At 52.8% G+C, this 14,647-nt stretch overlaps 1 non-coding gene across 1 annotated transcript; it reads left to right on the top strand.

The window, feature by feature from the left end:
* The first annotated feature begins 1,095 nt into the window (after positions 1 to 1,095).
* On the top strand, positions 1,096 to 3,292 carry LOC119462494 (uncharacterized). The gene has a single exon (XR_007468285.1). It is a non-coding gene; the product is annotated as an uncharacterized LOC119462494 (transcript).
* The last annotated feature ends 11,355 nt before the right edge of the window (positions 3,293 to 14,647 follow it).

Genomic DNA, 14,647 nt, shown 5'->3' with positions numbered 1-14,647 from the left:
ATGTTTACAGCCCTGCCCGGGCCCATAAAGACGTTTTCGGGCCCCTTTTCCTCAAAGCCCAGCAGCTAGCGCAAGAGCGGCCTCTCCTCATCATCGGCGACTTCAACGCGCATCACCGCGCTTGGGGCTACCACTACGACTCGACCAAAGGTAGACGCCTCTGGAATGACTGGCATACGCACCAGCTCACCCTCATCACATACGTCTCCTACCCCACTAGACTCGGTTCGGGCCTACACCGAGATACAACGCCGGATCTCGCCTTTACGAGCTCCGGAGTCAAAGCTACTTGGTGTCACACTCACGAAAATTTTGGAAGCGATCACTTCATTCTCGAGACCGTGATACAAAGCCCACGAGGCAACGTATGCGGCCGACTCAGGTGATTGACTGGGACTCCTTTCGCACGCACAGGAAAGAGCAGGCCACACCTCCCGTCATTACCGACATCAAAGCATGGACAGCCGAAATCGTCAAACAAGTGACTGACGCCACGCAAACCGTCGAGGTTGAAGACACAGTCACACACTGCGACCGTTACTACGCCCATCTCTGGGAGCGCAAGAAGTCGCTCAAAGCTCTTCTCGCCACTCGAAAATGGGACCGCGATATCCGTCGTCGGCTGGCGCGCGCCCACACGAACATTGAGAACTATTCAATAGAACTCACCCGCCAGAGCTGGCACAACATTTGTGACCAGATGAACAAGACTCCGAACGCTCGTAACACGTGGAACCTGCACCGACATCTAATGGACCCGGCCGGAGGCGATCTCTGAGCACGCCAACAGCTTAAGCGAATCTTCCACCAGTATCCTGGGACACCAGATGAGCTCCAACAAGAGCTCATTAACACCTACATCCGCCCCGAACCGGCAACCACCCTCCCCCCCCCCCCCCATCAGTGCTCGGCCAACCCTGGCCTAGACGCCCCGATCTCTTTAGCGGAGGTCCGTGCAGAACTCAATCGCCTCAAGACCAATTCTGCCGCCGGCCCCGACAGCATTTCTAGCACGATGCTTAGGAATCTAGATGACGCCTTTATTCACGCCCTCACCGACTACCTTCAAAAGTGTTGGGCGAGCGGTACCATCCCGCAGGAATGGAAGTGCGCCAAGCTAGTCTTCATCCCCAAGCCGGGAAAACCACCCACCTTGGCCAACCTCCGTCCCATCTCTATCACGTCCTGCGTTGGGAAGTTAATGGAACACGTTATCCAGTCCAGACTTCTTCGCTACCTCGAAGACAACCACCTCCTACCAGACACGATGTTCGGTTTCCGTCCTCACTTAGCAGCCCCCGACATAATGCTTCTTCTCCATCACCACGTATTCATGCGTCGCACACTACACACGAAAGTCATCGTCGGCCTCGATAATGCCAAGGCCTTCGACAATATCCTCCATGAAGCGATTCTTCAACAACTCCAGACTCTCGGCGTCGGACATCGCACGTATGCATACGTCCGAGACTTCCTGACCGACCGCAAGATACAACTCAGCGTCGGCACGGGACATCCCTCCATCATCTCTCCTGGCAACCGCGGCACGCCGCAAGGCTCAGTGTTCTCGCCGCTGCATTTCAACGTTGCACTGATAGGCCTGCCCAAGCTTCTGGCTGACATTCCCCACCTACACCACAGCGTTTATGGTGACGATCTTACTCTTTGGATCACACACGGCAGTGACGGCGAGATCGAAGAGACTCTCCAGGCTGCCATCCATCGGGTCGGAGGCTATCTTGATACAGTTGGCCTCAGCTGCTAGGCGACTAAGTCAGTGTATATAATCATCGAGTCCCAGGACTACGCCCACCAAAAATACTTCCAGAGATCAACCTCCAGGTGCAAGGAAACCCCATCCCTCCTACAGATCACATCAGGATTCTGGGCCTACAACTACAGGCAAACGGCAGCAACAATATATCGCTCCAACGCATCGACCAGTCGGTGCTACAGATCATACGTCTTCTCAAGCGAGTCTCCAACAAGCACGGATGTATGCGAGAGTGCAACCTCCTGCGCCTCGTCCAAGCCTTCATCTGCTCCCGCGTCACCTACTCCGCACCTTACTTACGTCTCACCCGCACCGAAAGCGAGCGACTAGAGGCGTCGCTTCGAAAAGCATACAAGACGGCCCTGGGTTTTCCCATGTCAACAGCTACTCACAAGCTTATGGCTCTCGGCATCTCCAACACCGTGAGCGAACTGATCGAAGCTACCCTCACCGCCCAATACGAGCGGTTGTCACTCAGACACGCTGGCCGCGCGGTACTGCAGCAAGTTGGGATCTCGCCAACGAGGGCGGCACCCAATTATATTGGCCTTACACCGGAATATCGTCAAAATTTCCTAATCCCTCCCATTCCCAAACGGATGCATCCCGAACACCACGCCGAGAGACGGGCCGATCGTGCACGACAATTCGAGAAACGATTCAGCCGACGTCCAGGTGTCACGTATACGCACGTCTCTTACCACCCCTCGAAACCAGCGATGGTGGCGGCAGCCCTCGCCCCGCACCGCAGCTGGTACACAGCCTGCAGCATTCGCAACGCAGAAACAGTCACCGCAGAAGAGGAGGTTGCCATTGCGCTTGCGCTAGCTGATCCTATTACCAAAGTCGTCATAAGTGATTCTCAACAGGCGATCCGCAACTACGATGCCGGCCGTATCTCTCGCCTGGCATCACATATTCTGCATTCTACTCCCCCCTCCTCCACATCCCGCTTACTCCTGTGGGATCCAGCCCATGAATCGCTCAGGGGAAACGTCCAGGTGCATACACTTGCTCGAGATCTTAGCTGCCGAGCCGAGTGTAGGATCCACCGCCCCGATTCCTCTGACACCACTATCTCGCACGATTCTCTACTCACCACTTACACGGACATCCTCCAGTACTACCGACTCGGAAGCTGCATATATCCCGCACACCTTGACCTACCAAGGCGCGAGGCCGTCCAATGGCGCAAACTACAAACAGGCAACTTCCCACACCCCCTCTTATACAGTAAAATCTTTCCGGAACAAATAACGCCTCGATGCAAACACTGCTCAGCTCCCGCCACTCTCATACACATGGCGTGGACTTGTACGCATTACAACACAGACAAAACAAACACCCCAGAGTCGTGGGAGTCCCTCCTGCGTAGCTCCGAGCCAGCAGACCAACGCCGGCTTATCCAGCGTGCGGTGGAGGCCGCGGAATCCCAAGGGATCCCCGCCGACCTCCTCTAAGCCAGCGCAACCGGTCCTTGGACTGGTCCCCTCTTTTTGGGCGAAATAAAGAATTCACCACCACCGCATACAAGCACGCGCGCACACGCAAAGCTGCTCGCAAAACACGTACGCGCCGGCGCGCGCACGCACGCACACACGCAACGCACTCACAAAACACGCACGCACATAGGAAGCACTCACAAAACACGCACAAACGCACGCACGCGCAAGCACATAGAGACCCGCATTCAAGCACGCGCGAACATGCGAAACGCTCGCAACAGAGTAACGCGCGCACGCGCACACACATACAAAACACGCACGGACGCATGCACGCACACGTAAAGCGCTTACAAAACTCGTAAGAGCGCTCACACACGACGCACGCACGCACGCACGCACGCACGCACACACACACACACACACACACACACACGCACGCACGCACGCACGCACGCACGCACACACACACACACACACACACACACACACACAGAGAGAGAGAGAGAGAGAGAAAGATAGCCCAAAATACGCCGACGGAAGGAGTCCGGCAAGCAGCAGCAGTACGCGAGAGCACCAGGGAGAGCCAATATTGCACCGGTACTTTCGAAAGGCGAAGCCAGTCCGTCACTTCTTTTTCTACGCGATACAAACCGAACGACCGTGTTATAAGCCGGGCTGAAGTCGCAAGAGCACCATATTTCTGACAGTTCAAGCACTTAGAAACAAAGCGGGATTATGCCGGTGCACCGCGCTCGACGTGGCCACAGAAACGTTAGTCACACGGGGGCGATCGAGGTAGCCATCTTGCCGTAGTACTGCGTGCAACTGCTTTTGCGCTTACATTAGTGAATTATGCTATGGGATCACAGTGAGATACTTCTACAGCCAACAATAACACGTAATCAAATAAAAAAACACCAAATGAACGGGAACTTGCCTGAAACATTCCATACTGACAGTACTACCGACGCCGACACCGGGCACGTTGCAACTGCTCGTATCTGCCTCCATGGATCCATCTTCCAGCGCGTGCCAAGGCTTTGCATTGAGGTGGGGCACGATTATTACACAACTCACGGGCCACGTCGCTGATTAGACCGCACATAAAACCAATCAGGTTTAAAATTATTTCCCAGAGCGCGAGACGCGAACAAAGACAAAAAACAAAGAATAAAGACATGGACAAAAAACCCAAAATGCATCTTTTGAAGCAGGAGCCAATGAGGTGACGAAGCAGCTTCCGCCTTCCCGCCTGGCCGTGCGCCGGGTTGTCTAGGTAACGGTACTGCGCCGTAGCGTCAGTTCCGGTCGCTTTTCATTTGGGAGGGCGCAGCCGCGTAAATCGCGCCGCGCCGAACTCAGTGCAACTATAAAAAATTATCTGCCGCTACCCGTTTATTCTCACAGGTTTGCTTACTGGCGTGGCCGCCTGATTGCTGCCACTTCGTTGTGGTATCTAGCTGTAGCGGTGAGCTGGGAGTTGCGAATACGTTTCGTGTGGAGCATTAATTTTAGATGCGAGAGCTTCTTATGCTCGGGGCAGTGTCCGTTCTGCGGCGTCCGCACCCATACTGCGCATGCGCAACACTCACTCATTCTCCTCTCCTACCCAGGTGGGCGCTCTCCTCTCCCCCTCTCCGCCACAGGTGCGGCGCAGCAAATCATTGCATATAACTCTCTCTCTCACTCTCTCTCTCTTTCTCTCTAAGGGTACGCCGGTAGACGGCGCAAGTGTCGCGGCGCAGTTAAAGCCCCTTGATCTTGAAAGTAGCGACTCTCCTCCGCGCGCGCGCTTTCCTCCTCAATTCTCCTCGCCTGCCGGCTGCGCACGGCACGCTATTGCGCCTGGGCTCCCGCGGACGGGCCGCAAAATTCGATGGAGGCGCATTATTTTGGGCCAGTTGCGCGCCCCAGTGGCGTAGAATATTTTGAAAAATGGTGATAACAGCATGGAGAATGCTGAAGGCAACGTTATGAGGAGGTTGGTTTTATCTTAAAGCCGTATGAATGACACACACTGATGTAAAAGGAGCTTTGAGGCGAGTTCTATACTCCAGTTATTTTTTCTGCCACACGATACGCTGCTTTACTTTTTGCATCTAGAGCAGATCGCTCTATGTTTGGCAGTTTTTTCTTGTATGTGCGCGCATGTGCACCGCAGGCATTATATTCAGTGTGCCTTCTTATAATGAATTACTGGCGAGAGCATCGTCCGTCCGTGTGTTTGTCTCAATGTCAAAGCAGTTTTTGCGCTGTGGTTTCTGCATTGAATAGGACGGTTGCGCAATTTCAGTGCGATGAAACGGTGCCGGCAGCCACTCATCACCCACAATAACAGAATCTGAGGAAAGATATTTACAGATTATTCTTTAGGCGTCGGTGTCAATGAAGCTTAAAAAATAATCGGTATACCTATGGGAGAAGGCATTCTATATTTTTAGGCAAAAGAAACGCCTCTGGAAAAGATATTTGGATAGTTCACACCAACATACCGTTAAATTGTGTAGTAGGCGGATAGTTAAAATTATGATTTTGATTAGGCATCAGAAAAACATTTATCACACAAAAAACAAAAAGAATGGTCAGTAAGATGCTTTATTTTCGTGCACGCGCAAAAAACGTTATTTGACAAGATACAGATAACGTAGAAGAGTATCATATAATATTCATAATGAGAAACAATGCTAGTGTACAAATATGCCATTTCCGATTGAATAAAAGTTGACGACGTGCGAGGTGATGGAGTCCCAGCAGAATATTCAGCATTCTGAGGAGAGCCCCATTTTTATGCAACGTACAAATTGCCGCAGCAAAAGCGCTAATGAGCAGGCCGGAAGAATTAAAAAAATGAAGCATTAGGGGATGCTTTGATACGAGCAATAAGAAAGGCGCCTTACCTCGCAATTAACACTGTTCCTTGTCGGAACTAAGTTCTTCCTGCCAATGTTGTGCAGCCACTGCTTCTTGCGCAAGCCATCACGCTTTCCTTGCGGTATCGTAAAAACTGCATAGCCATCATCACGCTTCTTGCTGTAGTTATATGCGCAGCAGCACGGCATAGCGCCAGCAGACAGTACTCGAAACAGCGTGCAATGTTAGCGCGCGACGTTCTCTATACGCCGAGCCAGCCGAGCTGAGGCGCAAAATGGCGCAAACGAAAAAGCAAAACTCAAGCAAAACACAAGCTCCGCTCGTTTCCAAGCGCAACGGCAGGGAGACCAATCATCGTGCAGGAAAACGCGCCCAAGGCCGTCTGTGGCGGAGGGGACTCGCGAGGGGCGAGGAGGAGGCGAGGAGGTCGCGCGCCGGCGGCAAAGTACAAAGAGTGGCGGTACTTTCCTACATCAAGGGACTTTAGGCGCAGTATAAAGCGCGCGTTCGCTGCGCTTTCGTCATTCTCTCTCAGTGCAAGGATGTGCGAAACGCCATGAACGTCAACGTCGGCGCTAGTTGCAGCGGCAGCGCCACCGCCGCGGAACAGACGAAGGCTCGGGAAGCCGGGGTTGTTGCGTTCGGAGCTTCGGCCACAGCTGCAACGTGTGCGACAGGCTTTGGTTCGACATCAACCTGATCAAGGTCGGGAGCGTCCAGAACGAACGTCAGTATTGGGGCAAGTCGTGAACGTTCGGATCGAAGTGCAGGAACTCGTGCAATGCCTACCCAGGACCGTTCCCGACGACGCGGCGATCGACGTACGCATCAAACGAAAACAACCCCGTACAAACGTCTCCTCTCTTCTCAATACATTCTCTCACTCTAACTTTCATTGGGTTGTGTTGCCATGTAAACGAAACGGAAACTCGATGCACACCCCCCGCGATGCTTTCGTATCCCACCATGGTTGCCCGTAGGGTGAGATGATGCCATTTTTTTACGATGTCTGGGCTGCATCACTGCGAGTGCAGCGCACAAATCGTGACCGTGAACGAGCCGATAAGCGCGCTTCTACAGTTGCGATCAAATTACTGGCTCCGTCCGATCAAGGCGACCATGCCAGGTCACAGCATAAAGTTTCAGCGAGATCGTGGCTCGATAAGGGCGCTCACATATTGGTCGTGCCATGGTGAGGCGCAACATTCACATCACTCGTGCGCGTCCGCCAAAGGAGTGACACTTGTGCTCTTCCGCAGTACATATTTCGGTTTCCCATATTTCCATAGTCCGGAACTCATTACACTGAAGTAATAAGCGGCATCAGTTATTTGCATTCAAAGCGCCATTTATGAACTAGATGATGGGCTTCAAGTAAGTCGCCAGGATCGTCTGACTTCATTGCTTGACAAGTAAATTAGCCTAATTTTGATGCCTGCGTGTCTAATTACCACCTTAACACCTCGAATCGTTTAAGAAGACATCTCACCGTGGTTCGCCACCTTTTGTTGGGCTGTTAAGGGCACCCCAAAATTACTGGGGGCAGCTCAGTAAAATTTTGCAAGTTGCATGTGCGTTTTCATTCAACTATTGCAGTTTGTATTAAAGGTGTCTAATTTCATTGTAGTATCACAACGAGCACTAAATCTAATATTTATTGAAATTTTAAGTGAATGTGTGTACTTTTCTGGATAATACATTTTGGAGTGGCCGTCATACCAGTAACATCAGTATCTCAGAAAAGAAATGCTATACATAGTAGACACATGGCTCATTGCGCGGACGTATACGGGTTCTTATGCCCAGATTTATGCATGCATCCTTGTGTTCAACACCCTTCAGACGTCGATTTAACACCCTTCTTTGAGCAACTCCACACTTTATGTGTGCTATACACCCTTATGATAGAGTGTTTTTAACGAAATGGGTGCTAAAAGGGTGTGCATGGGGGTGTAAATACAGGAAACACCCCTCTAACACCCGTAAGAGCGTTAAAATATTTAGTGCGTGCCCCTTTATCGGGGGCTTCACACTGCAAATGAAATGGCTTTCAGTGGCTCGGGCTTGCGAGGACTGGCTTTTCTGCGAGTGTAGCTTCCAAAGAAGCAAATGCAGTCTGCTTAGCTTTGTCCTTGTCATATGTAAGAGGCCGCCTGCGGCGCGAAAAAGAAGAGGAGCACGTGAAGCACGGTGTTCGGAACGGCATCAGCTCTCGAGGCGCGTGAGCCGAGGCGTGAACGGGGGATGAACGGCGCTGCCCGTTGATTATCGACGTGGCTCCAGGCCAGGAAGGTTGCATCGCCAGCTACGCTCTGGCGACGGGAGACTTGGGGGTCTGGCTGAGTCCGTGACGTTGGCCGTCCAACACTCTAAAAACAGTTGCACCCTTTGGGGCGTATTTTTGCCACAGAACAATAATTGTCATCTGACTTGCCTGGCTTTCCTTTCTTTAACGCTGTGCGCCCGGCACTTCTCGGTCACGAACGACAAGAGCGTTATCAGCGTGACACAGCGTTCTCGACAGGAAAGTAGCAAGTGCAGAGTTTTCAAGATAGGAAACGCAAGCAAGACAGATGACGATTATTGGTGTGTGGCAAAAATGCGCCCCAAAGGGTGCAAGTGTTCTTAGAGTGAAGGTGTGGCCGTCGACCTCGGCAAGTTCGAGCGAGGCTCCTGGACTGGCTGCAGCCTCTCACGGCAGGACCGGGCACCCCGGAGAGGATCCCTCTTCTGCGGCAGACTGGCACGTTCGATTGGCATGAAGTTGCGACGCATCCCGACGCTAGGCCTATCCAGGTGGGCCTAAGGAACGCCGAGCGCCGTCACTGAAGAATTACTGACGAGCTCATCACCGACGAAGTACCGATGAGCTCACCACTGATAAAAGAGACGACGTGACGACGGCAAGGCGACTACATCATCAACGAGAGCACCAACTGCTTGGGAAAAGGAGCCGAGAAGCCGGAACACACGTGCAACGACGGGTGCAGCAAGGCGACTCTTTGTAGCGTTTCAGGCGTGCTTCTCAGCGGGGTAGGACAGGGTTGCCTGACATTGAAGGATTAGCCGCCACAGAACATATTCTACCATCTTTGGATCGCTTCCCTTATCTTTCCAATTGTCATCAACTAACTTGAGCGGCGAGCGCAGCACCCACACTATGGTCAGGAGATACAGGCACACTATGGTCAAGAGACATTTAAACCCAGACTTTGTCGCAGGCAAGGGCCCAACGACGCCTACATCGACTCGGTGAAACTGCTCCTTAATAATGGGTACGGTGGCCGTGGGTGCCTTTCGTTTCTCGTTCGGTCTGTCTACCTGTACGCTGACAAACGGCCCAAATACGAACGAACAGCTCAACATCTTTAGCGCAGCCAGGCCAGCAATAATCGCTTAGCAGCCTTGCTTTTGTTCTGTTAATGCCAAGATGGCTCGACTACCCTGCCCGATGGGAGCAGCCTAGTCGAGTCTGCAGAATGCTATGGCGGTACTTTAAAGGAACACGATTTGATCAATGCTTTCACCTTACTTTCTGTGAAACACACGGTACAATAAGCTACTTCTTTCGTAAAAGAAGCCACTCCGTGTTCCTTCCTTGAAAACGCTTTCACGACATTTTGTCAAACTTCAATCTTTCCTTTGTTCCTCGATCAACGTCTCCTTATCAACGGAAGGCAGCGCCTGAAAATCGCGGCTCGTGGAAGGAATACAATTGGTTTCATGCTCGTCTTCTACATCGATGAATTCTTGCGAGCCTAAACATGGGCCGCCGCTGTTATCTGCCAGACCGCGCTTTGATACATAGAGCTGTCAGTGATAGCGCGTGGAAGGGGCTCCGGGCAAGCTTGAGATTTTTTCCTCATTGAACAAGCAACAACCGTTACAGGGCTCATGTCAAGCATGACTCCCGACTTCAGCAGCTCTTTTGCCGTTCTGTTTGGCAACAAATATGGACACCTAGTCAATACTCTGTTTGAGACGGCTGCTTCTGTTTTGATTTCACCGAACGAACCTTTGAAGGCTGTTTTAGCTACTGGTAGGCCCAGCGTACCTTTTCCCAAGGCCTGCCTTAAGCACACGAAATCCTCTGTGAAATCTGCAGCCTGTACTAAGGACGAGTGCACCACATCATACGTTGCACCTGTGTCTCGCAAGACTTTACATTCTTTACCGTTAACTTTCATGTCATGAAGGTAAGGCTGCAGCAGGTCTTTGTTTTGCTGTAGAACGAACTGGATCGGAGACACATTGGGAACCCGGCACCCCGCGGCTACGTGTCCCGATTTGTGGCAGTTAAGACATACAATTTGTTTCTGCACCTCTAACGACTTTTTCCGTAACTCCAACGATTCCTTTTGTTCATTGCCATCTTCCTTCTCAGGCGTACGAAAGAATCTCGGCTCCACTGTGGAAACCCCTGCGACCCGCATGTTCTTCTCGGTATTAGCAGAACGGTGTTTAGCGCAGAAGTCATCGGCCTATTCCGCTGCCTTTCGGGCCGTTTTCTTGTCTGGCCTATCGAGAACCCATTCCGTCAATTTAATCTGAAGAGTGGAACAAAAGTGTTCTAGGAAAATTTCCTCAAACATTTTCGCCTTGTCATCAAACGCTTCAGCTCCTTTCATCCAGTTTTCTAGACAGCTTGCTAGCTTGTAGGCAAACTCTGAGTAGCTTTCGTCTTGCTGTTTAAATGTTTCCCTAGAGTTTAACCGGAAAGCTTTAGGTGACAAGTTATACTTTGCTAACAACGCGCCGTTTACATCCACGTAACGCTCCGCTTCCTCGGGGCTCAGTCTGGCCAGAATATTGGCGGCTTCCACCGGCAACAAGCTCAGTAGCCTCTGGGGCCAGGAAGACAGCTGAAAGCCCATTCGTGTTCAAGTGTGTTCAAAGTTAGCCAAAAACAACCCCAATTCACTACCGATGGCAAAAGGCTGAAGAAAACCTCTCATGTCATAACGGACAGGTCTCGGTTCTGCCTTGTTTGCCAGTGTGTGCTTTTGTTGCTCCAGTTGGCAATGTTTCAGTTCCTTGTCTCTTTTTCTGACTCGGCGTTGCGTTTGGTTTCCATCCAGTGCTTCAGCAATTTCAGCATATTTGGCCCCGCAAGCTAAAATTTTGCCCACAATTTCGGGTTTGCGAGTAGCCTTGCTACATTCCACACCAAACTCTTCTGCTACGGCTAACAAATCCTCTTTTAGCAAGCTACTCAAAACTATGGCTGCCCGTAACCATAACGAAAGTCCCCTCTGGTCGCCTGTGCTATTTCCTGCTTCTGCCAAGAAATTATAACACTGGGCTTACCAGAGTACAAAGCCAAAGCCTCACCGACTGCTGCCGCAGAGCTCCCGGGAATCCTAAAATCCCTATATAAGAAAAGTACCGCCATCTACTCTTTCCTCCGCCGCCTCCTCTCCTAAAGCGCTTGCTTTTTTCTTTACTTTTTGCTTGCGAAAGCCAAGTCGACGGTGGCGCACCTAGAAAGTCGATGTTGAAGCTTTCAGGCCGGGCGCGCGTCGCCGCGGCCGCCGGCGACTGCGGCTGCGGAGAGGACTTTCAACATGGCTCTGAGGCGGAAAAAAAGAAAATATAAAGAAGTGAAAAGCGCGCGCTATCATCGTCCAATAGGATATACGGGAGAGAGAGAAGCGGCGTTTATCAAAAGGATGGCGGTACTTTTCTTATGTAGGGACTTTAGGGAATCCGCCATCCGACCGCTGCCACCAGCTGTTACATTTTGGCCGAGCAGGGCTCCGAACCGAGACAGGAACACGACGCCGGACGATGAACAACGTTTTTAACCCGTCATAACTGCTGCCGGTAGATACACAGATTGCCCTCGGGGTCGCTCGGCTGCCCTTTTTAACAGCCTCGCCTTCACGAAGGAAGAGGGAAACACAACCGCCTCGTAGATAAGAACCATGCTCGACATATCACGCTGAACAGGTTCGCCGGGCTTCGGTGCTTGGAAAAGACAGACGCATGCGCGCGAGCGCAACAGCGCTTACTGTGTCACGAGTTAGGCAAATACCCTTGTCTGCGGAGACAGCGTGGCGGGCAAATTATGCTTTCCGAGCGCATTTTGGTGTGACTCGGCTGCGAAGTATTGGCACGTACACACTAGCGGAAAAACGCGCGCAGCGCGCCGCCGGCGGCAAGATGCGCGCCGCGAAAGCACCCGCGAAACGGGTTTTTGTTGCCGCGGCAGGGATCGCTCCAGGACCGATTTTTTGCGGTTTGCCGCGTGCCGCGCATGAAGGAGACCAATGAGAGCGGCGCGCTTCTGTGACGTGCGCGCGGGAAACTGGTGCCATGCGGACCCGCCCGACCGCTTGTTTCTCGTTTCGCACTATCTGCACGCGTGAGCTCCCGGATAGTTTGAGAAGGGGAGAGGAGTCTAGTCTGTCACGTGATTGCCGCAGCGGCGCGCCGCCGGTTGGTTTGGCCGCTCTGCCGCTGCTGCGTTTTGCCGCCGGCGGCGCGCCGCGCGCGTTTTGCCGCTAGTGTGTACGTGCCATTAGAGTTCGTGGGATCACTGCGGCTTGCTCCGGCTTCAAGCGCTGTGCGTCCACCGCGTCCCTATGCGAGGCCTGGTCCGGCGGCGTCATCGGAGTACTGGGGCACCTGCAACGACCTGGGGTTCAAACCAGACCAAACGACCTGCGAGGGCGAAGTGATCACATCATACACGAAGACTCAGAATGGACGCCGGATTGCCTTCCGGTGAAACAGGCGCCGAAAGCAGTTTTCGCAGCTGCACGGTACCGCTGATGTGTACGGGCAGAGAGGCGAAGGAAGTTCTTTCGCCAACACGTACCGCCTCGGCCATCCGAACGGTCACCTCTCCAGGCGGCAAGTCATTTGGCTCACATACTGCTTGTTCAAAAGCGTAGACGTGTAGCTGTTGAAGGAGAGGACCGGCGACTTTTTTTACAGTGAAAGCTGGCTAGGCGAAACGAAAGACCGTTTGTCTCATGTTTCGCTAAACGTCTCCATTGGCTACGCCCTCAGTGATGTCGTTCTCTGCGTCGTACCCAAGCACGCGCGCCTGCTCTACCCGCAACGCCGCCTCCCTGGCTCGCCGTTAATTGTCGCATGCGTTTGATACGGTGATACGGTGGGTACAGGGTCACTGCGTCGTGGTTAGCAGCATCCGCCCGCCATTGGTGCTTGCGTTCCAGTTTGCGATTTCAACGCGGACGTTTCATCGCATCCGAAGCCAAAGTGCCGCTCGAGAAACTCCCGCTGAAAGCGGGCGTTAGCCCCGGCGAACGCGTTCCCACCATTGCCACGTTGACGCTGCACTGCCCGCAACGCCGCCTCCTCGGCTCGCCGTTGTCGCATGCGTTTGATATCTCGAGTTAGCTCGGCGTCGTAGTTAGCAGCATCCGCCCGCCATTGGCGCTTTCGTTCCACTTCGCGATTATAATTGGACGCTTCGTCGCAGCCGAAGCCAAAGTGCCGCACGAGAAACTCCCGCCTAAAGCGGGCGTTGGCCCCTGCGAACGCCTTCCCGCCATTGCCACATTGACGCTGCTCTGCCCGCAACGTCGGCTCGCCCTTGTCGCATGCGTTCAATATTCAGAGTTAGCTCAGCGTTGTGGTTAGCAGCATCCGCCCGCCATTGGCGCTTGCGTTCCACTAGAAACACAAACATGTAACCAATAATTGAAAAATGATTCAATGCAGCGTCGGGATTAACCAAATGCTAAACACCGGGACAACACGTTTCAGTTTGCTGTTTAAACATCTGTACGGAGTGCTTGGGCGGTGATTTTTTTTCTCTATTGGAGCTGGCTAGGTCGCAACTGCTATGGCACTCCTAGACAGCAGCAAAACACAAATCTTCACTGATTCGAGATCGGCAGTCAGGGCTTTCGCTTCAGGGTCCATTGCTGAGGAGGCTCACAAGATTCTCAAGAACAAGATCATCTCTACGCACACCATCACGTGGTTTCCGGTGAACCTCGACCCCCAGCTTGACTCCTTGCCCAATCTCAATCATCGCCCACTCCCAAGCGCGCGCACTAACCCAACGCGCGGGAGCAGGGGCGAGCTCAGAGGCCGGGGATCTGGAGATTCGGGACACTCTCATTACTTTCAACGAAATCACTAAGCACTATCACCTGGGTAGGAGGACTTATCCTCCACCTCATAGAAAACTGGCTAGACCTCTGTCGTCCACTTTACGCATGCTTCAGACTAAGTCCTATCCCAACCTGGCCCTTTTTCATGCGATCACTCCAGAGGCTTTTAGCTCTACTTGCCCTGACTGTGCGGCTGTTAGCAATCTAGAACACATGCTCTGGCGATGCCCCTCGTTACAGGGGCCCAATCGCATCACGGAAGAAGAATGCAGCTCTGCCATCCACAGCTCAGAACTGTCACGACAAACTTTGGCTGTCCAGAGAGCCCACGTTGCGGCGGTTAGGCTCGGCCTACCCGTCCCCACGTGGGAGCGGCCCGCAGCTCTGCCCTAGGGCAGGGCTTCTCAGGACCTATTTAATAAAGTTCTTTGTCTGTCTGTCTATTGGAGCACGCCATCGCCGACTGG

The sequence above is a fragment of the Dermacentor silvarum genome, chromosome 8 (assembly GCF_013339745.2).
Source record: "Dermacentor silvarum isolate Dsil-2018 chromosome 8, BIME_Dsil_1.4, whole genome shotgun sequence".
NCBI classification, from domain to species: domain Eukaryota; kingdom Metazoa; phylum Arthropoda; class Arachnida; order Ixodida; family Ixodidae; genus Dermacentor; species Dermacentor silvarum.
The sequence above is the reverse complement of the archived record's forward strand: the minus strand, read 5'-3'. Positions and strand labels throughout refer to the sequence as shown.